The sequence below is a fragment of the Leopardus geoffroyi genome, chromosome C2, assembly GCF_018350155.1.
Source record: "Leopardus geoffroyi isolate Oge1 chromosome C2, O.geoffroyi_Oge1_pat1.0, whole genome shotgun sequence".
NCBI classification, from domain to species: domain Eukaryota; kingdom Metazoa; phylum Chordata; class Mammalia; order Carnivora; family Felidae; genus Leopardus; species Leopardus geoffroyi.
The window spans coordinates 27,577,389-27,603,074 of record NC_059333.1 but is presented as its reverse complement, the minus strand read 5'-3'; the positions used below and the strand labels follow the sequence as shown (position 1 = coordinate 27,603,074).

At 35.7% G+C, this 25,686-nt stretch overlaps 2 long non-coding RNA genes across 2 annotated transcripts in view; one reads left to right on the top strand and one right to left on the bottom strand.

The window, feature by feature from the left end:
* The first annotated feature begins 2,454 nt into the window (after positions 1 to 2,454).
* On the top strand, positions 2,455 to 25,686 carry LOC123610701. The gene is made up of 3 exons (XR_006718256.1): positions 2,455 to 2,660; positions 21,187 to 21,192; positions 25,676 to 25,686. It is a non-coding gene; the product is annotated as an uncharacterized LOC123610701 (long non-coding RNA).
* Positions 9,635 to 25,686, bottom strand: part of LOC123610702 — a 47,761-nt gene continuing 31,709 nt past the window's right edge. The window contains exons 4-6 of the long non-coding RNA XR_006718257.1: positions 25,008 to 25,068; positions 11,803 to 11,897; positions 9,635 to 10,020 (exon numbers count right to left, since the gene is read on the bottom strand). This is a non-coding gene — a long non-coding RNA (uncharacterized LOC123610702). The remainder of the gene's footprint in view (positions 10,021 to 11,802; positions 11,898 to 25,007; positions 25,069 to 25,686) is intronic.

The following is a 25,686-nucleotide window of genomic DNA, read 5'->3' as shown; positions in this document are numbered from 1 at the left end:
TATAAATAGGCTTCAGACCCCGTGCAGAGCCCAACATGGGGCTTAAACTCACGACCCTGAGATCAAGACCGGAGCTGAGATCAGGAATTGGATGCTTGACTGACTGAGCCACCCAGGAACCTCTGAAATCTTGTTTCTAGGAAAGAAACTTGATAAAAGTTTCTCAAAATTGGATACCAACCCTAAATATTTTTATTGCATTACCAATAACAAGTTGTGAAGATAAAAGTTTTCTCAACGATCAATACTGAAATAAAATTTCAATAATAATTTCAATATAATTTCAATTATACTAGAGGAAAGACTGGTCTCGATACTAGAATTAGCTGATCTCATAGTTTGTGTTCAGCTTTTTAAAATTTTGCAGTTTGAGGCACCTGGGTGGCTCAGACAGTTGAGCGTCCGACTTCGGCTCAGGTCAGGATCTCGCAGTTCATGAGTTCGAGCCCCACGTTGGGCTCTGTGCTGACAGATCAGAGCCTGGAACATGTTTCAGATTCTGTGTCTCCCTCTCTCTGCCCCTTCCGTGCTCATACTCTGTCTCTCTCTGTCTCTCGTAAATGAATAAATGTTAAAAATTTTTTTAAAAATCTAAAAAAAAATTTGCAGTTTTATTTATTTTCTCATTCTAAATGTTTACATACATGTCTAATTTTATATTTGTAAGTTTATATTCTCTTTCATAAAAAAGATCCCTCAAATAGAATAAGTTTCAGCCCTATAAAACATGGATCATCCTGTGTAGCACACTTTTCATACTCTAGTAACATTTATTTTATTTTAATTATTTTTGCTGTTTGTTACTCCTTTATGTAAGAAAACAAGATTTTTGCTCTTTAAAACTTGATACACAATGGTAAAAGTTGCTTGATAAAGAATATTATAGGATGTGTGAGTGTCCAACAGAGCTTGGGGATGGTCTAGAGAGATACTCTCAAAGTCCTCCACTTTCACTAGGACAATGATTGAGCTATTTAGAGGAACGTTTTATATGACAACAGTTAATCATTTTGAAAAATTTAGAAAATATTGATTTGAGTAGTTCAGATAACTGAATCCTCCAATCAAAGCATAACTTTGGCTTAGAAAAGACCTTTTTTTCTTTCTTTCTCTCTCTCTTTCTTTCCTTCCTTCCTTCCTTCCTTCCTTCCTTCCTTCCTTCCTTCCGAGAGACAGTGTGAGTGGGGCAGGGGCAGAGAAAGGAGACACAGAATCTGAAGCAGGCTCCAGGCTCTGGGCTGTCAGTACAGAGCCTGCTGCAGGGCTCAAACTCACGAACCACAAAATCATGACCTGAGCCATGCTGGACGCCCAACCAGCTGAGCCACCCAGGTGCCCTGAAGAAGACATTTTGAAATAAGGTTTTTGATTTCATCCTTCCCCAGTTGTGATAAAAAGCATAAATTCTTTCTCAAAAATAATGACTGTTTTCAATGTAAAGACAAACTTCTATCAGAAAAATCCCTAACCCTAAACTTTATTTTGCCTTTGAATGCAAATTCCAAATAAATTCTTGTAAGATCTTCCTTTAACTTAAGCACACGTTTAGATTGTGAGTACTATTAGTATTATAATTGATTTTATACCTTTTGACTATATCTGGAACACACGATTGGGGTGAATCAGTACTTTTAGTTATGAAAAGTTAAAAAAACATGAACTAAAGAGAACTCTGAATTTTGCTTCAATGAAGGTGAGATATTTTCAAAGAGGAGAAAATCCAACTGCAAATAAGTTTAGTTTATTCCATATGCACAACAGGTAAGTTTTAGGAAAGGAATGATTAAACTCAAACTAAACATATTTGAACTTCATTCTTTTGAAAAAATAATGATATTTTGTATTGCAATAACTACTGATATATGAATTTATCTTGTAGATGTACAATAAAACTAAATACAGAAATCTTACTGTTTAAGAGTAGACCAAAATCCTTTAAAGTTTATTTTATCCTACAAAGTTATGTCTTTCCCTTTATTTCTTAAAATATTGTTAGTTAGAGTAAACAATTAAAAGGATGCTCAGTGATAGGTATTTCCTAGTTTCTTTTCAAAAAAATTATTGAAATAAACTAAAAAAATATGGGTTTCAGGCAATATCTATTTCTTGAAATCTTTAGAATTAGTTCTCACTTATCTGTTAAGACTTAGATATGCTTCTGTCCTTTTAAATGATACTTCTAATTTCCTAACAGTCCAGTTGAGGATATGATGACTTTTAAATTCCTCCAAAGGAAAACATGCTAGAGAAGAAAAAAATCTGCTGCTTGGTTGCTTGGGTTTCAAGACCGGAGAACAGTGGAAATCTAACATAGTTTCTCAATGACTTACTATAAAGATATTCGCACTTATGCTCTTCAGGTTAGATGTTAAAAAAATAAATAAACAAAGAGATGGGCTACAAGAACATGATGACGAAAGATGCTCTCTCTTTGCCACATCTACTACAAGAATAAAGACGATTCTCAGCAATCAGACTGTCGACATTCCAGAAAATGTCCACATCATTCTGAAGGGATGCACTGTTATTGTGAAGTGCCCCAGAGGAACCCTGGGAAGGGACTTCAATCACATCAGTGTAGAACTCAGTCTTCCTGGAAAGAAAAAGAAGAGGCTCCAAGTTGACAAATGGTGGGGAAATAGAAAAGAACTGGCTACCGTGTGCACTATCTGTAGTCATATACAGATCATGGTCAAGGGTATTACATGGGGCTTCTGTTGCAAGATGAGGTCTGTGTATGCTCCCTTCCCCATCAATGTTGTTATCCAGGGGAATGGTTCTCTTGTTGAAATCCGAAATTTCTTGGGTGAAAAATACATATGCAGGGTTCAGATGAGGCCAAGTGTTGCTTGTTTTGTATATCAAGCCCCGAAAGAGGGGTTAATTCTTAAAGGAAATGACATTGAACTTGTATCAAATTCAGCTGCTTTGATTCAGCAAGCCACAACAGTTAAAATCAAGGATATCAGAAAGCTTTTGGATAGTATCTGTGTTTCTGAAAAAGGAACAGTTCACAGGTTGATGAATAAGATCTAAGTTGTCCAGCTACAGAAACAGCAAGGTGACAGATGATTTTTCAGACTTATTTGTAATATTTTAAAGATGCAAGAAAGGCTGTATTAATTTGGGGAAAAAGTAAAATAAACAAAGAAACATTCTCTCTCTTCTGGCCCCTAAAGCATTGTTTCATCAAAGTCTCACCCACTGAATCAGTATTTATTGAAAACTCAACACTACGAGTGTTAGACACCATTGTATATTACAGTGACGATGTGAAGAAACATAAAAACACACCTTACCCTTGATTAACTCTTGGTCTAATTTGTGGTAAAATATGATTAATGTTAATATTATAACCAAGAATGGAGAGCTCTAGGAGAAAAGTGGAAAGAGGAGGGCAAGAACTAACTTGGCTACAATGAATCAGGAAAGTGATCATCAAGCAGACTGAGCACATGTTCACGTTAGAGGCATACAATTTTAGAACCAATAGGGAATTTAGAGATTATCAATCTGTAGATTAGGTACAAATTTAAAAGTTTCAAGTGTTCAGTACAAAGTGAAACTTATATTGATTTATTCGACAAGTGAATATTGAGTACCAACTGGTTAGTAGAGGAGTAAGTTCTGATGATCTAATGTATCATATGGTGACTATATTGTATAAAGGAAATTTGCTAAGAGACTGGAACAGAAATGTTCTCACAAAAAAAAGTGACATGATGTATTTCTCAATTACTTGTTGAAGAGAATCATCCTTTCAAAATATATACCATATAACAAGGTATCATATTGTGCATTATAAATATCTTACAATTTATCAATTAAAGCTCCATAAAGCTAAAAAAAAGTGGAACCTTAAAAAAAGCCAAAAAACAAAACCAAACCCAAAATTTCTGTGCTGATGGAATTTACATTTTCGTGGGGGTGAGAATCACACATCGAAACCTACAGCACATCAGATGGTGACAAGTTAATAACTGCCATGGATCAGATAACCAGGAAAGAGGTACAGAGATTAGGAAAGGTATTCTAATTTTAGTAGTTTGAACAGGTAAGACCATTGAAGGAACTGAGAGACAAGCCATTAGAAGTATCTTGGTGTATTAGGGGGAGTGTTTCAAAGCATTTCTAGCAAATAGAAGAGCCCAATATAAAGGACATGACTTGAGATCATATCTGAAGCTTCTAAGAACATCATGGAAGCCAATGCAGCTGGAGTGGCATGCATGAAAGGAAAGCGCAGAAAATGAATTCAGAGAAGGAATAAAAAATCACAAGGGTATCTTGATTTCCAGCTGGCCTGTGGTTTGTACATAGTTTATGCATCAACTAAATGTAATGGTTAATCTTTGAAGTTGTTCGTTTTCATATATCCGGGGGGAAAGGTTGTTTGAATTTTTTAAACCCTAAAGATCAATTTTCTGTAATTTTTTCTCTTTTTTTAGCTGATGATCTTTTCTTCTCTTTGGCCATATCCATTTCCAAAGTGCTCTATGACTGTCCTGAATATTGAATGTTCAGCCCTTTTTTTTCTTTTCTTTCTCTCTACCCCATTTCTTTTTTCCTCTTCGTTTGCTCTTACTCCATGTTCTTAGGGAAAATATTTTGTCCCTATTTGTTTTCTAATGTGCATTGGTTTATGATATAGTGCTGAGTTGCAAAATCATTTAACTGGACTCAAACAGCCTTTTTTAAAGGAAAATAGAATAGAATATAAAATATCGTATATAGCATGCAGTAAGGGTAGGTATGTTTTATAAAACATTTTTCCGCTTTATAATTTCATATATATAGATATAAATATATAAAGTTCATATATATAACTCTACATATATATGTATATGTTCATGTGCATGCGTATATGTATATACATACATATATTTGGCCATGATGTAAAATATATTTTTTACTGGAAGAGTAAAAACTTAAAAGCCACTGGAGTAATGAGTGTTAAGAACTTGATAAAATGGTGTGGAATTATTTTGAGAAGCCTATTTTAAAAACTCAACCAAGCATGGGCCATAAGCCAGGGTTTATGACTATTTTCCTTACGGTGATTATTTGTTTTAAAATTTTTGTGGTAGCAGAATTTGGCCTTGTTAACATTTGCTATAATGTTCATTCATATTAAGTATATTCAGGTTGGAATGGGCCCAGTTCATGGAACAGTCTGGCCCTGAGGAAAGAGGTGAAATGAGGGGAGATTTTTTATATTCATACCTAAGAGCTCAGACAAGTTTCTCCTCTGGGAGATGCTTTCCATCTCCTTATGCATATATTCTTATACACTACACAAGATTTATTTTAAAGGCTATTTTCCTCATGAAAAATTTCCTTAGCAATAATTTATGTACCAATTTACTGCTAATAAATGTTTAACATGAAAATGACAGGTACGGGTTTGTATTAATAAAATGAGAGAGTACTGCCCACCCTTGTTTTGGAATGAAATGTTTCACTCTTTTTCTTTTCTTTACCTTTTTTTTCTCCAGGAACTACTGTGGGTCAGAATAAAAGTGAGAAATATTATTTAACTTCTTATTTTATATTTAAGAAATATACCTCAGAGTTTTGTCTGAAGTAAAGCAGGGAAATACTCTAGGTGCCAATTGCTTGATTATTTTTAAAGCTGGCTTAGTGGTTAATTAAGTTGCTGAGAACTTGCTGTCTGGATGGCAGAATAGAGTATAATTCTTACAGTGTAAGGTTTACAGTCTGGGATGAAATGATTTTATGAATAAATGGACTAATAATAAATATTAGAAGATTAATAAAAGACAATATTGAGTGTAGATACTTATATATATGTATCCCTTGGTGACCCTGGTCCACTGTTCTCAGTTGCCACCAACCTTATAAATGCCTTCAACATGTGCTGGCAGTGAATAAACATAGTTCATTAGTACATTGGGGTACTCAACAACTTTTGTCAGGAAGGTAGATTTCTTGTGCTTTTGAGACTCAATAAACATCAGAAGCCACACAGGAACACAGAAAGTGAGAGTAGGAAGGGCCTCAGAGATCCCATTTTAGGGATTTGGACACTGTGACCAATAGTCCAGAGGCTCAGGGCCTTGTCCACAGCCATCAATTTAGTGTAAGAGGGATCCTCAGACCTAGGCTTCTGTGTCTGATTGAGTGCTCCTACATAGTAACAGTTGTTTTAGATCTCTTGAAATATACCCAAGTAGGCTGTGATCACTTACCCCCAAGAAAAGGCCACAGCCAGACATGGCCAACCACAGACATAAATAGTAGTTATATATCCATGCAGTCATATATCCAATCACAACATGTTATACAAATATGTGTATTCTATATAATCTATCTAAATGTTTCAATTATATGCACTTAGGTAAATCTCTGTGCCAGGAAGGTGAGCTCTATTTTTACTCCAACTTGGTAAATTCCCAAACACATCACTACATACCTCTTAGAGTATGTGTATGCATTACCCCCTGCTACCTTAACTTTCCTGTATTAAGACAAAGAAAAAGGAAATGGGTCATTTCACTTCATTGCAAAATGGTACTTACTGGGTTGTTTTACTTAAAATAGAACCTGTAGTTTAATGAGTCTCTAATCCTGATGACCTTGTATGCTTTTTAAGTTTGCGCAGGCTTATGTTACACCAATTACATTTACACTGCTACATACACTTTTAAAAGTATATTTGGTTCATATATCATCTACTGCCTATTTTTAGTTGTGTGTTCTCACTCTGTCTTGATTTCAGAGAACTCTGATATATTTGTATGATTTACCAAATCTCCAATAATCTGCACTTTGAGTGAAGCCATCCATCACAGCAGATGTCCTTTCAAAATTGTATTGACTTGCAACTATCCGTACCCAGCTTTGTTTGTAAATCATCACTAACATTTTTAATAAGTTTTAATTTTTCATGAACTGTTTTTAGTGGCCATCTAGGATTTCAAATAATGTAGAGGGAACAAACGAGTTATGACGTGATTCTCAGGGCTAAGAAAGAAAACAGATGCTTTTCAAGTTTCTATCTATGGTGTGATCTCAAGCCCAGTCATAAGAGCCTGAATCTTTACAAAATGTTTCTAAAATTAAGTACTCACATAATGTGCTGTACTTTTTGTATTGTGGCTCTCATCACGCTTTACTCTACTGGCTTGATAATTGTTGGTCTGTGTAGGAGACTACAATCTGTGACCTCAGACAGGTCCACCGTTTTACTGGTCTGTCATTTGTATCTCTGTCGAGCACCTTGCAGGTACAAAACAAATTTTGTTGAATTAGTGAGGATTGCTTTGACTAGTAGGAGTATTTCACCTATTTCCTTTGCATGTTGGCTGCGACATAATGTTATTTAAGTGGTAACTTATTTAGTAATTGAAAATAATACTTTGTGTGCATTCATTCAGACTTATTTCTTGAATTATCTAAAAAGGGTCTGAAAATATCTAGAGTGTCCAAAGGACAGAGCTAGCTCTACTGTCAGGTGGATTGCTCAATGGAAAGCCTGCATAAATAAGTTTCTAAGACCCTTTATGACACCTGGTGGTACATGCAATTCAGATTATATGCAAAATCTATTCTATATATTATATTTAAATTTATTTGTCTAAAAATGATGCTATTTAATATTAAGATTAATAGTACATGCATGTAACTCACAAAAAATATGATAATTGAGGGAACATTCCATTTTTTGAGACAAATACAAGTATGTGATTTTTCAAAAATTTAAATATTATTGTACAAGACCACCATCAATACGTATATAGAACACCAAGGTAATGTAAAATACAAAATGGTGATGCATGAACATGTTTCCTCTTCATTGACATAAATGCAGATGGTGTAAACCATAGCCTTTAACTCTGCACATGTTTTAAGCTAACTTTTAGAGATCACATTTGTAGGAAAATTCTAGAAACCATAATAAATGACAGATTCAGACAGGAACAGAACAGAGGAACCCACAGTACAGGTGGTGTGGAGAACCAATGAAAAAGTGAGATTTCCCAATAAAACTCTGGAAAATTCCCTTTAGCTGGCAGTGACAAGAGCTTAGATATTGCTAAATGGAGCCAGAGAGGCCAGCTGGAGTTTGGAGGTGAGTGGTTTCAACAGCAACAAAGGGAGCTAGAAGACTGGAGAATAATATCTTCAAGTAGTCAGGGAAAATCATTGTTTACCTGGAATTGTATACTTCTGAACCTTTAAATAAGAAGAACAAACCAGAGGTTTCTGCAAATAAAAATGGAGAGCCTTTCACATCAGCAGATCTACATTAAATACGAAGTGATTTCGAAGGAAGGTCTAACATGCAAGGAGGAATCGCGATTAAATAAAATAGAAAATACCTGTGTGATGATAAGCAAACATTTACCATACTGAAATAATTACATTTTATAATTGATGGGGTTAAAGTAAGAGAAATTCGTGTGGAATAACAAGAGACTCCAAGTTGAGAAATGACTAAATAGCATTAAAGCATTCTGAGTTCCTTTTCTGAGGAGCAGTATGAAAAGATTAATTAGCTTTAGTGTTTAAGTGAACATACATGTTAAATTGTATAAGAAAAGAGCTAATAGAATAGAAACAATGTTTAAACACCACAGTGTGGAGGGATTTTAAATACAGTGATTTAGCTATTTAGTTAAACATGCAAAATTTTAATACTGACAGTAGAGGGCAGGGTATCCTTGATACTGTGTTGATAGTTTCTTGATATTGCAAAGCATATCTAATGTTATCCCTGAAATTGTATGTTTCTTGTGTTGAGCCAGATATTAGAGATACTATGTTTAAACGTGATTAACTTTTTATTAAAAACAGAAATCTTGACAGGACTTGTGTCATATTAGGACATAGCTTTTAGGCAAGGAAATGTTGTATATATTATTAGTCTTTGGATTTAGGAAATCTATGGAGTTTTGCTAATGCATTTTGAAAGTCACTTCTTTTTTCCTTGAAAACAATTTTGAAGTTTCTTGGCTAAAAAAGAGAAAAATAAAAAAGGATGGTGAGTGCCCCATTTTCCCAGGTTAAAGATAATCCCTAAATAATAGCCAACATTATTTCTGGATGTGATCCTCTGGTTACATGCTTTTGTATCCTGTAAATAACTAAAAAATTCTTTAGGATTCTGAATCCCTTGCAACACTTTTGTTGTTCAGTGCAGACAAAATTTAGTCTTATATCCTGTCTTAATTGTATTAACCTATAGGAAACATTGAAATGCTTCTTTCTGAATAAATGAGGTTATTTTTTGCTACTGCCATCTTTATATCATTATAATTAAAAGGTCCAGGCACAGAATATAACAGGATTTTTACATCCTCTAATTAGTCATTTAGGACAATAGCCTACGTTATCCTGTGGTAACAGGTGACCCACAATATCAGTGACTAACATGAACAAAAGGTTACTTCTCACTTATCCTACGTAGTCTCCTGGGTTGGTCCCAGTGCTGCTCCATGTTGTATTCACTCTGGACCCCTGGTGGATGGAGCCCTTATCTGGAATATTCTGGTCTAGCACAGAAGTAAAAAGAAACTGGCAAACTGCAATGGCCCTTAAATTTCTACTTGCAAGTGGCACATGCCACTTCTGCTCACTCTTCACAAGTCATATGACCAAGATTGACATCAGTGAAGTGGGGGAGTATAATCTTTCCCAAGAGATGGGCTGCAAATATTTACAGAAAATAACACAATCTGCTACAGTGTCTTTACGATATTTCTTAGAAATCTAGCTAAAATTTTAGTCAATTCGTTTGTGAAAACTACTTAAATGACTTCTGTTCTATAAATGTTACTGTTATTTACTCTTTAGTCTTAGAAAAAGTTTAGGAATCTAGTAAATGGAGCATTTAGAAATGTTGGTGATTATTGATAGCAAGGAAAAAGTTTTACAGGTCTCGAAAAATGAAATGGTAATAGGATTATGGGTTGACTTTGCTTTTTCACAGTGATGGGCTGGCAAAGATCTGGAACTCTGGGTGTCCTTGTTTCTACGTTTCTGGTGAAAATTATAGGTCTGTAAAAGATACAGGAAAAAAAAAGATATTTTTCTTTGTAAAAATAAGTTGTAAGTCTTAGAAGCCTACCTTAATGAATATAGTGTTTTAAATCTACAAGGTAACTTCATGAATTTTTTCATATAAGTTTCACAATAGCCCTGGTACATTAGCAGGTGATATTAATGCCATTTTCCTGTGGAAGATTCAGATTTAGAGAGAATTGGCTCAAGGTCGTTTGACTGGGCCACAATAACATTAAGACTGAATTTAAATTTCTGACTCTTCTTTTTCCTGCCCATAGATCATGTAACTTCTCAATTATTTTAGCAGTCTTATGTAACCTTGGTTCATCCTGTATTCATGGATGCGGCTGTCAAATAAATTCTGCTAAAGACCTACTATTAAAAAATCAAAAAGCTGGCACAACTTGTTGATTATTTTTCAATGCTACTTCATGAACTCAAGGAAAACTAAATATTGTTGAAATATTTTTTTCTCACAACTTTGAATTTTAGGCAATTTAAAATGAGTACAGCCATATTGCCCAATGTTTTTATACTTAGGAGACAAATTCACCAAGTGACAATAATTTGGAAATTAAGGAAAAATATTGAGATCATAGGACTTGTTAAACTAAATATTTCTAAGTTAAAAATGGGCCCAATGTCATCTCTTTCTTTCTCTCTCCATTTTGGAAGGCTGAGTATTGCCTTCTAAATTTCAGGTCTGCACATCTATCCTGACAAGAAGGGGCTAAATCCCATTCTGTTAGAAAAGTTACCTACCTTATTTATGCCCCCTAGGAATCCATAACTGTTTGCCCACCAAAACACTGTAAGTGACAATTCACATTAACTGGTAAGTTTCTTTAGAATTAGACTGTATAGAGACCCAAAAGAATATTTGAGAATGAGTGAGCCCAGACTATGGAAGGAGAACCACAATTACTGTATTTCCCCTATTGTATGACAGTTTAATTATTAAAGGCGTAGACTTAAGTTTGAATCTTGCTTTACTACTTTGTAGGTAGGTCAAGGGTTGGCAAACCATGGCCAGTGAACCTGCCACCTGTTTGGGTAACACTGCCACGTTCACTGGTTTGAGTATTGTCTCTGCATGCTTTTGCACTATGCAGCACAGTGGAATGGTTGTGACCGAGACCTTATGGCAGCACATCTGATATTTACTCGCTAGCCCTTTAAGAAGTGTGTCGACCTCTGTTCTAGGTGCATGATCTTGGCTAAGCTACCTAACTTTCTGTGCCTCCCTTTTCTAATTATAAAATGTGAATAATAGTCTTTACCAAGTTGGGTTTATATGAGGATTCAATGAGTCACTCTGTATAAAAACTTAGCATAGTGTTAGGATGGAGAAGAAGAGCATCATAAAGACTGATAAAGCCATAATCATATCCAGAAATTATAAAATAACATGCATTTCCTGTTCACTCAGGGAAAAATTGGTAAAAAAAATCATGTAAGAGAATAAATCTCTGGTTGTTTAGTGAAGGATCTGGATCCTTTTTGTGTTGTTTCATTTCTGCTCAGTCTCTTTTCTGTGTCCCATGTAATTCTAGTCTCCTGCAGATCTGTTCCGGACTGTCACTTCTTGTAGCCAGCCCTTCTTTATTATTTGTGGAAAAATCTGCATGTCTACATCTGGAATTGCTCAAAGGTCACTGTAAGTATTGAGTCTTTATTAATGATTTGTTCCCTTCCAAAAAGCTTTCCAAAATGCCTGCAGCCAGGGTAAGAGCTAGCTCTTAGGAGCTAGTTTCTTCTCTGTTTTCAGGGGCTCACCGTTTTGCTCTTAACTTGTCTTCTCAGTGGAGGAGAGCAAGGTTTTCTTCTGCTTGCTATTAGGCATGAAGACATTTCACGAATTAAAACAAGTCCTTTGTTGAGAAAAAGCAATTTAGTTTAGCACGTTTAAATATTCCTGATTGTGGCACATTAGGGGTGTTTTGTTTTATAATTGTATGTCTAATAGCAGGTAAACTACAAAATATGTGAAAACACATTTCTTCAGCTTTGTGATTTCCAGTATTTCTTTAACATGCTGGTTTTCAGATTACAACTAAAATATGCACAAATTCTAGGAAATTTAACAAATGCAGAAGAACATAAGATATCAGTTAAAAATTTGCTCCAGTCCTTTCCCTATGTTTTGATGCTCCTTGGAGCACGCGTGCACACACACACACACACACACACACACACATTATATAATATATATATTCTTCTCCGTGTGTGTGTATATATATATATATATATATATATATATATATATATATAGCAATTTATATAGTGATATATCAATGGTGTACTTTATTATATCTTGTATCTTGTTTTACCTGATATAATCCTATGTATGGCTTGCCATGTCATTAATTTTTGAAACATAGTATTTTAGTCTGTGAAAATACCATAATTTATTCAAACACACTCATATTGGAAACTTAGGGAGAGAGAAATTGTTACAACTCTTCTAGAAGGTAATTTATTAATATAATGCAAAACATTAAATTTAGATACTCTTCAACATAGAAAATTGCATTTCTATGAATTTACCCTAAGGGATATAAGAGGGTAAGCTCACTCAAATAAGTGTACTGAAATGTTCATGTTACAGTGTAAAATAGGGAAAATAATTTTGCAGCCGAGATGTCCATCAGTAGAAGATGACATAAATAATTTATGGTGCATACTTCCAGTGCAATGCAATGTGGTTAAAAGAGAAGGAACCCAGTTTTCCTTGTGTACATTAAAATTGTTCATATTTTTAAATGAAACAGAGAAAATCAAAGAATAGTTTGTTTAGCAGATCTTAGGTTGGTAAATACACACATATGTATGAATATAAAAATGTGGGAGAACATACTTCACACTGCCGACAGTGGTTGTCTCCAAGTACTGGCATCACGGGTAACTGTTTCTTTTAAGTTCTTTCTTTGCGACATTTGATAGTGATGCATGGTTACTTTTGTGATCAGGGAACAAAGAAAGATAATTTCAAAAGGAAAAAGATTTATTTGCTATGATAGTCTTTACAAACCTTTATCAGTTTTTTATAATAGTTGAGAATGTATCAGAAATGAATTTTACTCCTTAATGAAATATTCATTTTTTTAGTACCCACAGAACTTTCTAATTATTCTGCTTATAGTTCACAGGTACTAGGAAAATATTTTTATACAAGAATTGTTGGACTCAGGATAGTTGAGGATAGTAGGACTCCTAATACGGGATGGACATTCCTAAGGCTAAAACTACATGCTTTTTGCTATTGCTTAATTTGATTCCTCTAGAAGATTCTCAGTCCATGGGATGAAGGAAGGCAATAAAGAGGAGACTGAGTAGGAGACCTCATGTTCCCAGTGTTAAGAACTCCTAGTACCTACAGAGAGATTGCATGACTTTTCCCACTTCTTCCCTATTTTTGTTCTCCAAAAATAATGGGGTAGGGAAGTGCATATATATATTTTACCAAATAAATCATTACTATGACCACCAAGAAGTATTGTCTCCTTCCTGATTCATCTCTGAATAGCTTTTGTACTAATTAAAATTCTAAAATGCAAACTAAATACTATGCATCCTTAGCAAGATTTCCAAATTCTAATTCTACGTTTTTGTATACGTGTGTCTATATATGTGTGTGTGTGTGTGTGTGTGTGTGTAAGATATATGTGTGTGTCTATACGTATACACATATATATGCATTTGATCTTTAGAAATTTTGCAAACCTTACGTCAATATGCTCTACCCCCCTTTAGTCATGTATCATGGTATTTCGTAATGCTTTAGGGAAAAGGAGAATTTCATTGTTTTCTTTTGCATGTCTTGAGCTGTCAGTATGGTTGATCATTGTTTTGTTCTCACCAGTTTACTTTAAAATTTTGTTAGAATTATTTGCCATTTTCTTTCTGAGAGCAAGAGTTGGCAAACTATGGGCTGTAGGCTGATTCAGATAGGCTGCTATCTATTTTTGCAAATAAAGTTTCATAGAGACATAACCAGGGCCATCATTTATGTATCCTATCGTCTGTGTTTTTTTCTTGCTCTAACAGCAGGGGTGAGTAGCTATGACAGAGATTGTATGGACATCAAAGCCTAGAATATTTACTTTCTGATTTTCTGCAGAAAATTTTTCTCTTCTCACATTTTAGCAGTCCAGTTTTTAAGAAATGATTTTATCAATTTGAACGAGCTATTTCTTTGGCAAAGATTTTAACTCTTGTTTGAAATAATTCTTGAAAATATTTTATTTCAAGTGGTTTTCTTGCTGGATTTCCTCCTCTAAGGAATTCCTGTTCCCTTCTCTCAAACCCCCTGAACCAGGTGTGCCAGAATGATACATAGGCTGTTCATTAACTTAGAAGGGCTGCTGTCGCCCTTTTTACCATGATTGTGGGTGGGCCAGTTTTTATCTGACTCATCAGTCTGTCACCAACATGTTCACAACCCTCATTCTTGACCTAGGTGTTAAGGAATATCCATTTCTGAGAATCATTTAGGACCCTTCTATTTGTACTGAACCTTGATATCCTAGCTATGATAAAATTTTGAAGCTGTAAAGCAATGTTTTATATAGACTCCTAACTTTATTCAAAATAATTCCTTATATCTGACAACATTTAAAATCTTTCCTGAACTTTTATGTGGCTTTATTCTTTCTTTTCTTCTTTTCATTCTTTTATTTTTATCCATTTTTTTGCTGCTCCACTTCCTACTATTTCCTGCTAGTGACTGTTTTTGTTCAATCTGGTTTCCATGTCATATAACTATTTCTGAGGGAGTATTTTTTTTAATTTAAGGGCCAATTTGATTGCTATGTAGCTTTCTTTTATAACTATTAGTCACTAGGTATTTTTATATGTGAGGAAATGGCTCAAACTTGTGCTTCCCAATTATACTTATGAAATGATCTAATATTTGTTTGACAAATGTTTCTCCATCACGGTGATCAAATAATGTTACTGTGGCTTGTTTATGTTTCCATTTATCTGAACATTACAGATACAAAGAGAAACAATTGGAGACCACAAAATTTAATTTTCCTCTTCTTCCGTTCCTTCTTCATGTAAAGATTTCTGTTTCCTTTGCCATTAGGGCAGGACAGGTGTTTGTGGACTATAGTTGTGAGAGGAAGTGACATGTGTCACTTCAAGTCTGAGGTATTTAAATGTGATTATAAGTTCCTCTTGACCTGGCAACAATTGGGAGCCAAAGGTTGAGATGGCAGAGTTAAAGACAGTGTGGCCTCCAATAGCCCGGGTCCCTGAATGACTTATGGAGGACAGTTTCCTCATAACTTGCACATTTATATGAACAAGAAATTGACCTGTGTTATGATAAGCCACTCAGGTTCTGTGGCTAATTTGTCATATCTGTGTAACCTCAACCATTCTCATGAATAGAAAAAGTCATATTAGAAATGGGGCTCTACTATAACACAAGACTTGATGTGTACTATATAGGCAATGAAAGAAAGTGAGAAAAATGACCCAGGTGGAAACAGAAGAAAATGTGTGTCACATAGTGTTAAGACATTTGCTGAAACTATTGTACATCAGAACTTGGAAAGCAGAGCATATGCTCAAGTAAAGTTAGCTCCTAGGTAAGAGGCGAAAAAAGAACTATAGCAATGTCTGCTAACCATTGGCTGTGCTCGGCAAGGGACTACAAAAATAAAGATGAATCCAGGGAAGAATTGGCTGACTCACAAGCAGAAATTAGAACAAATACAGGGGATCTAGAAATATGGACTCATACAGCACTGGAAAAGCCAACTGCTTCTAGACCCAAATGGAACACAAAGGAAGTATCCATTCAACAAAAGATTTCAGTTGAGTACTGTACTTAAGGCAGAGATTTTTGTTTTTAATTTTTAAGTTTATTTATTTATTTTTGAGAGAGAGACAAAAGAATGAACCAGGGAGGGACAGAGAGAGGAAGAGAGAGAATCTCAAGCAGGTTCCGCATTGTCAGCATGGAGACCAATGAGGGGGCTTGAACTCACAAACCGTGAGATCATGACCTGAGCCAAAACCAAGAGTCGGATGCTTAGCCAACTGAGCCACCCAGGTGCCCCAAGGTAGAGAGTTTTAAAAGTGGGATCTTTCCACTTGTTATTATAGATAAGCTTCAGGTAGCCACCAAATTGGTAGAAAAAAAGACAGGGGTCGAGAAAACAAAGAGCTGCTAGAGATGTGAGAACTAGGTATTTTAAAGTGTGCATGTGGTTACTGACACATAGAACTGACTAGAAACAAATAGAGAGGAAGTCTCTTAAGTATTTGAGAGAAATGTACTGCCAAAGAAACCACAAGCCTGGACTAACGATGTGTTTGTATGAAGCTGACAATGGCCGTTGGGGACACAACCTCATGTGAGCAAGGGGGCCAAGGAAGCTGTGCAGCCCTGAGGAGACCGATTTTCAAATACAGTCAAAGAAGGGAATGGAAATAAAAAAGAACTTGTCACAAGGAGACTAGAGTCACACACTGGTAGGGAGCCTTTACTGTGTGCTCAGCAGGACCTCGGGATTTATATGAACTGCTGATTATGTCCCATTTGTCTTCTTTCTAAAAGTGAGTGTATTATTGTAATTATCCTGACCCTGTCACACCTTTGTGAATTGAGTGTGTGTGTGTGTGTGTGTGTGTGTGTGTGTGTAGGAGTAGGTAATTTGGCTTTTAAATTCATTGGTCTCCAAACTCGGAGAGTCACATAGGAGCTTGAACTTCATCTAGATGTGCTAGACTTTGAAATTCAGGCACTGACTGGATGGGCTTTAGGCCATTCTGTGTTGAGGTACTGAGTATGTGTTATGTGTGCGAAGAAGAGGGAACTGAATATTTAGTGCATAGAAGGTGATGATGATTACTAGTCTTTACCATAATTGATTATTTTCCCTTTGCTTGATAACGTCCTAACATTCCTCGAAGTTAACGTCGATGAGCTATGCACAGAAATGAGGCGCTTCTCTTAAGAGTAGCTGAGTTCTCTAAGCTCGTTGTCCCCTTACGATGGCAAATGCTGAAGCGTGTGTAAGATGGCAGCATCACAAGCTAACACGGTCTCCATCAGCCCATGTCCCTAAAACCCCACCCAGAGGAGAAACCTCCGTTAACCCATGTCAGACTTATATGTGTGCAAGAAGAGAACTTTGGTTGCGCTAAGCCACTGAGATCTGGAGTTGATCTTTTTTTCTTTTTTCCCAATCAATTTTATAAGGGTTTTATAGTGGGAAAACTCACCTGGAGTCATTTTCAGTAAACATTAGTGTAGATCACTTAAAAAAGAAAGTAAATCTGCCCAATACAAAGACAATTTAATATAGGTTCAAGCTAGGAGAAAGCTAAAAGCTGCTGTTCAGCAAATTCTGATCCCCTAAACCTGTATTCCATGCCCCTGACAATTGTTCCTAAATCGTGGGAGGTAAGTTACCTGATTCTGAATACATTCCATTTTTTCACATTTTAGCCACCCTTAGAAGACTAATTAATACTGTATGTATTTTCTTTTTAGTACAAGGTGTTGGTTTTCATTTATAATTATGGACAGATAGAAAGTCACCTAGCACATGATTTAATTAGGCTGATCGCATTTTCTAAGTTAATTTATTTTTACCTAAAGACACCAGAGTAATTCGTTAAATAATTTATAAGAATCGGAATGAACAACAGTGTTTACATTAGGGAGATAAAGCATTCACTTATTAAAAAAAGTTCAAAGGACATAAATCTGTGGTTAACACCAACATAAATTATATGCAGGTTTAATGTGCGATGAAGAGTGAAGAACCTCTAACCAGCATGTGACTCCACCAGAACATTAATTTTTTTCTGCTTAGTTGTTGGTGTGAACTTTTAAGAAAGAATGGAGCTCCAGACCAAAGGAAGTGAGAAGGTTAAGAGTGGATGGTGTGCACTGAAGGAGAACTTAGGAAACTGAAGCAGTTTTACAAGAACAATGAGAAACAAATTCAACAGATAAAATAAACTTGAATGTGCTTCCTAGGAAATACACGACCTATCACTTTCGTTTACATAAATCATCATTTCTCACTACATTATATGTAACAATGTAGAGATTGTCAAAATTCCCTATTTGCAAGTTAAGAGTTGCACATAAAATTGCCTGAATAAGAATTTCCCCAAGGTTTCAAGTTTAATCCGCTATTGTTGAACCTTATTTTCTTGCTTAAACTCAGCTCTTGCTTTAAAGTCTATCTTTCATCTCTCTCTCCAGCAGACTCAGATCTATTCAACCTGCCCACAAATATAAGACAGATGGAAATAAATAACCCACTAGAAAATCCACTTGACGTAAGTACTGCAGTTTACGTTTTAGAGGACTGGAAATGGGTCTGACTTTGAAGTCAATGAAGGAATGTATGACACTTAGAGAAAATAAATCTTTTTCCCCCTATTGAGTCAGAGCTTGCTGGCCTTCAAGCTCCAAGTAATAGTGAATTCACTGATACTATATTTGCAAGGTTGATGTTTCTTTCTAAGAAAAGAATGTTTACTACAATTGGGTCACTGATACTATATTTGCAAGGTTGATGTTTCTTTCTAAGAAAAGAATGTTTACTACAATTGGGTAATGTGGTTCTCTTCTGGTCAGAGAGGCTCTCTAAAGTGTACTTCACATGAGAAAAAGAAAAGGGAATATTATTCATTTAGGAGTAGGTTTGTATTGCTGTTTTGCGATCTGAATCTATAAAAGGTTTTAAAAATCCAATATTCATGCTAATAATGATTATGGTAACAGATCAAAAACATTATCTTTTATTCCATGAATTACGTTAATTGCAAGTCATTTGTATCATATTTTCTAGTGAGGTAGGAAGGGATTCCACAAATTCCCAATGTAATAATATTACATTAAGGAGAATACTCTGTTGAGATGATTTAAATGTATGTCTTTGCTGTTGTGATAAATAAGGCTAAGTGATCCACAGTCTTTAAATTATTGAAAACAAAAGCAAAATTATATTTACTCTGGGAAAAATATTCCACCAAAACTTTTTACCCCAAATCTTAAAATTAAATAATGTTTCAAAAATGATAAGGACAATTAAAGAGCCTACTAAAGAAACGCCCCACTGAGTTAACTTTAGGTAAGTGACAAAGAGTTAAGGGTTAAAGTAGGCAGATGCCGAAAATAGTAAATTTTCAAGATATTGGCATGAACCTTTCTTAGATTCATCGCTGCTGCTAACTTGAGCATTTTTAGTCAGATTGCTTCCCTGTATTTGTACATATTTCATGAGGAACATCTCTATATTTTTAAAAAGCTCGAGGTAGTTTCACTTTGCGAGCTATTTTATCCATGCTCTAAAACAAAATAGAGCCTGTTAGCTGATAAATTTGAATATTATAGGCATTCATACAACTTAAAACTTCTCTCTCAACCAAATCTTTCTGTTTAACAAAAAAATAAGCAAAAGTAACGTGTTTATTTTTATTTAGAAACACTGTCAAAATTAAAACAAGAGAACCAAATGCCAGCAATGCCTTGCAGTGCAGGCAATTTCTAGAACAATTCATGAAAAAAAGGATCTGTTTTAATAGATTACTTGAGTGGTTCAGAATATGTCACTTATGAATTTTTATGTACTTACATAAATGAGAAATGTTAAAATTGAAATACCTAATAGATGTTTGGGTTTTTTTTTTACCTTAAAACTCTACATCTGTAACTTACTTAACTCTCCTGAAGTCTGTCCTTCTTGCCTTTAGATAATGACATGAGCTAATTGTCATACAATATTTTAAAATATATGTTTTAAATTGCTCTAGGAACTCGACTTACAGTAACTTCTTCAGATGCTCAAAACCAAGTGCAGGGCTGTGGTACATCTTTAAAACACAGTGGAATTTTCATAGAAATAACTTAAGAATCAGTAAATAATGAATGGGAAGAAAACAAATATTTCCATTATATAAGAAAGAGAAGTTCATATCACTGCATGTCACTGAAGGCCATTGAGAGTATTTAGGTTGAACATTGAAAAAATATTTCTGATTATGAAATAGATCATGAGCAGAGTAGTCTTTCTTCCCCGTTTGTGACAGGGATATTAGTAAAGTCAGTGGAGGCATTACGGAACTAGCATTTATTGAGTACTTACTGTATATTAAGCACTAAGCTAAATGCTTTGTAAGAATTCACATTTAATTCAGTCCTTGCTATAAATCTGGAAGTTTGTGTAATCCTCAAGTTACCCATGAAGGAACTGAGGTTTAGAGAAGTTAACTTGTCCAGGATCACAATGCTGGAGAGTTGCAGAACTGAGACTAGAGCAGCCACGCCAGTGAAAGTTATTTAAATTCTCTGGGTTTTAGATTTTTCCTATGTAGAATGAAGATAATAAAGGCCCATCTCTTATGATGTTTGTGGTAGAAAATGAGGTAACACATTTTAGAGCATGTTCAGTGAATGTTTAGGGAATATTATTCATCTTCCTCAATCAACTGCGTACACATTGCTAAAACTTTGTCATTTATAACACTGTATTGAAATTACGTGTGTGTCCTATTACTAACCCATGAGCTCTGGGAGGAGTTGGCTGGAAACGTATTTAGTCCTTCCATGTCTCCTTATCTTGTATGGAGTACACACCCCAGGACATAGGAAGCATGCAATGAATGGCTTGTTTGCTCAATGAAAAATGAGTAGGAGACAGGACAAGCGAGCAGAACCATCTTTTGTTGGTTGGAAGACAGTTGGACAACATGGTTCAGATTTTTTAAATATGCTTATTCTTTGACTCAGCAATTTCACTTCTAAAAATGTATGCTGGGGCACCTGGGTGGCTCAGTTGGTTAAGCGTCTATTGGTTTCGGCTCAAGTCATCATCTCCTGGTTCGTGAGTTTGAGCCCCGCTTTGGGCTTCATGCTGACAGTGCAGAGACTGCTTGGGATTCTCTCTCTCTTTCTCTGTCTTCCCCTCCCCCACTCACTTGCTTTGTCTCTCTCTCTACAATAAATAAATAAACTTAAAAGTAAAAAAAGATTATTTTTTAAAATGTATGCTAAAGAAGTAATGAGATTTGTGTACCAAGATGTATTTTTGACTACCATCAGCACAACTTTGTCTTCAACAGGGAAAAATTGAAACATCCTAATTGCCAATTTAAAAATTATACAATAGGTATATCATGGAATAGTGTGTAGTTTTTAAAAGTGATATATACAGGGGCGCCTGGGTGGCTTAGTCAGTTAAGCCTCCAACTTCAGCTCAGGTCATGATCTCATAGTTCGTGGGTTCGAGCCCCATGTCAGGCTCTGTGCTGACAGCTCGGAACATGCAGTCTGCTTCAGATTCTGTGTCTCCCTCTCTCTCTGCCCCTCCCCCACTCATACTCTGTTTCTCTCTGTTTCTCAGAAATAAACATTTTAAAAAATTAAAAAAATAATAAAAGTGACATACACATACATTTAGTAGAGGCAAGAGAGTCCCATAATACATTCGTTGATGAGTACAAAATGCTGTTTATGCAACTGTATGATCCTGTTTTTGTAACACACACACGCACACACTCATGCACAAATACATATTATAAAACTGTATAAATGAAAACATTAACAATGGCTCTATCTGGGTAAAGGATCACAGGCTATCTTTCATTCATGCTTTATTCCTATGAATTACTCTGTAGAATGCATATTTTTTATATTTGAGAAATAATAGGTTATTTTAAGAAATGAATGACATCATCAATACCTGGAGTTTTGACATAGGACCTCAACAGCAGACAATGTTTCAAGTTTTTAAATCTTGAGCAAACCACATCTTAAAAGAGTTGTTCGGTATTATGAAATTATTACAAACAAATGCCTTTTAAGCTAGTGTCCTCTGTTTTTACTTTTGTAAATAACTAAACATGGGAGGCTTTCAGGAGTTTCTCAGCTTGCTTCTCTTCTACTCTTCATGCTTACGTGAGGTCAGAGATACAAACTTTGAATCACAGAGACAGTGGATTTATTTGGGTGGTTTAATAACCAGGAAAGCCACAGGATATGTTTGAAATTTTCTCTGTCAGATAAAATGATGGAACTCCAAGGCGCTACACTCTGATTTTTTATTTTTTTAGGATATGAGTACACATTAATATAAGGGGACAAATTTATTTCTATTTTGGAGAAATATTGACAATGGAACACTTGGTTCTAATCAGGTTGGCTGTCAGCCCACTGTAGGAGGAGTTGCTTTATAAAAAGTAAAAAAACAAAACAAAACAAAACACACCACTTCCATGTACCATCTGTGGAGATAATGGAGCCTTGACAACTGTTGTTTGTCATAGTGGACAGAGTGAGATACAGAAATACCCAAGAAGAGAAGCAATGGATATGCAAAAGAGTGCATATGATCTATATGAATAAATGTGATTCCAGAGATCAAAAATGAGATGAGAATATGGGATTTCAGGAAAACTAGCCTCCTGGGGTAGCAACATTAAAATTTTTAAACATTCATTTTTTAAAAATTTTTTTTTAACGTTTATTTATTTTTGGGACAGAGAGAGACAGAGCACGAATGGGGGAGGGGCAGAGAGAGAGGGAGACACAGAATCGGAAGCAGGCTCCAGGCTCTGAGCCATCAGCCCAGAGCCCGACGCGGGGCTCGAACTCACGGACCGCGAGATCGTGACCTGAGCTGAAGTCGGACGCTTAACCGACTGAGCCACCCAGGCGCCCCTAAACATTCATTTTTAATTTGTAGAAGTTTTAAGTGATCACAAATGTGTCTCCAGTAGCCAAGATTTGGGTAACATTGAACACGATTACTCCGTCCCTTGTCCTTAAAGGGAATCTCTTTCCTGGCTTATTATTATTGCCCATTATGATCTTTGCAGTTGAACATTCCAAAATGAAGTAGAGCAACTGGAACACAGAGTTACTGTGACAATGGCCTGCAAGAATTTTGCAACAGTGGTGGTCATCGTCTGCATAATGCCATTTTTGTTGTCAATGGCTGCAATTGCAGTTTTTATAAAACTTAATTTTCTCATGGAGCAACTTTCTACGTGAAGAATAAAAACCTTAGTTTTGGTTATTAGACCTGTGGGCTTCAGTACTGAAGACCACCAGCTCTCTTTTAACATGTGAAATAAGTGGGATTTAGCCTACAGTAGGGTCTGTGATTATTCAGCTCCTCCAAAAGTAGCTCCTGACTTTGATTTTGCAAAACACATTAATATTAATTTTGTTTCTTGAACATTTGCTTTTCATATAACAGAATCCACATGCTTGGTTAAGGCCAACATATGCTGTTTATTATGCAGGTTTATCTGTTCCTGATGATATAGTACATAAATCAAATCTAAATTAAACCAACACCACTTTTCCCCTGTGCCATGATATTTGGGGATGAGATTGTTTGCTAAGGAATCATGTGGAAGAATAAAATACTTTTGCTTATTGAATGTGACACAATATATTTAGAATCCTTTGTGAGATATTCTGATTGCCCTCAATAGTAACCCTATTAGTGATCGGGAACTTTAAAGATTTCCATTCTAAGTCCTCTTGTTTACAGGGTTATTTTGCTTAGCTTTCGAAATATTTCTAGTAGTTGCATATAAGCTTACAAGCAACATGGAATTTAACAAACATTAAATTGGCTTGGTGGGACTAAGGGTGTTTTTACTTGTTTGGTTTATTTTAAAATCTGAGGGGGAAGATACAACATTCATAAAATACATGTATAAAAAGGTTTGGGGACTTGGGGCTTCTGGGTGACTCGGTTAAGCGTCTGATGCTTGATTTTGGCTCAGGTCATGATCTGATAGTTTATGAGATGGAACCTCTTGTCAGGCTCTGCACTGACAGCGTGGAGCCTGCTTGGGACTCTTTCTCTCCCTCTCTCTCTGCCCCTCCCTGCTCTCTCTCTCTTTCTCTCTCTCAAAAAATAAATAAACATTTAAAAAAAGGTTTGGGTACCATTTTTATTCTTTTTGTCTTCAGTAGAATAAACTGTTGGTTACAACATTCAGATAGATATTGGGGCATTTCTTATGTGAAAATGGTCTATTAATTCCAGGACTGAAGGAATAGGGAGAGACATCTTTGTTCATGGTTTCTCAAATTGTCTTTATAACCAAACCACCTATTTTTATATTTAGCTGTACTAAAGTGAACTTTTTTGTGACAATTTCTCATGTTTCCCTATTCTTTATGCAATGTGGAAATATTTATCGAGTTCATAAATGCAATATACTCTTCGCAATATACTCTTCATTGGAGATCATGGGCCTGATCTCAGGACTCTCAAACTGTCCCATCTGAAAGACATACTGGCAAACCAACTTGCCAGACAGACCAACATATTTAAGGCTTAGTTCAAATATTACCTTCTCCAAACAGCTTTGCTCTTTTTGTTCCTTTGTGCATTTATTTATCTTGCCAGAGCTGAAAATTCTCTTCCCTGCCTGTCAACTTTCATGATAGTTTTTGTCTATCTAGATAGATTAGTTGCAGGGAAAAGATTCATTCAAGCTACCTAAAAGTACAAGGGAGATTCTTATGAGTCCTTACAGCCTGAAAATGGAATCTTCTCAGGAATAGAACAGGCATGCTGGCTCCTTCAGCCAGCCTGGGCTGTTAAATCTGGGCTCCATGATTTATCTGCTTGGCATTTCTGTTCCTCTCTCCTTTGACTAGCATGGCCTTGGTGACCTTTTCTACATCCTCTTTTACTGCCCCCTACTGCTGGGTTTCTTGGTTCTAATTCCAAATATTAGACTGATCACTTTCGTTTTCTTCAAGAGCTATGTAGGCCTATGGAGTGTTTCACCACTGTTGTCCTCTAGCTTTCACTCATCACTGGCACTTGGGTCAGCATCTCTTATTAGGAAAGCAAGACCATAATGCATATGTCTGTGAATATTAGTCTGTGAATACCTAGTGAGCGGAAGGTGGATATCTTGTTTATATACGAACAGATATATTTATTTGTATTTGTTTATATTTTGTGTATACATACTAAAAAGAATGTCCAGGATCTCTGTTTCTACTAAAGATTTTCAGAAAGCTGGAATACAGAGCTGGAACAAAGAGCATAATGGTTCACCAAAATTGACTTCACATTGGGCTAAAATGTTGTCTACTATTCTTTGAAACAGGAATAAAAATATTTGTGCCTGAAGAGTTGGCAAGATACTTAATATCTCAGAAGACTTCTTTAAAACATGAAGAATGAAATTAATCAATTCTGTTAAGTCCTTATCATATCTGACCTCTTTGTATTTGACAGAGTTGACCACTCTTCTTGATCATTCCTTCTTCCTTCTTACTGAACCATTTCTTCTCTGATTCCTCCGTTGGATTCTCTTTTTGTGCCCACTCCCCAAGTATTTGTATCATCCAGGCTGTTGTTTCTGGACATGTTCTTAATTATACAAACATCCTAACCAACATCATTCTTTCTCATGGGATCAACAATCAGCTGTAATCATGAAATCTATGTTTTCATCCTCAACCTGTTTACTAAGTGCCAACTTTATAGGATGTTTCCCGCTGGCTACTTACAGGCATATGCAATCTTGCCTTCCCAGATCAAACTCTGTCTCCATCCCTTGCCCCTGACACTACTTCTGACTTCTGATTTTAGTATTTCTTATGTCAGTGAGCATTTCCAACTAGCCACCCAAGGAGAAAGAGTG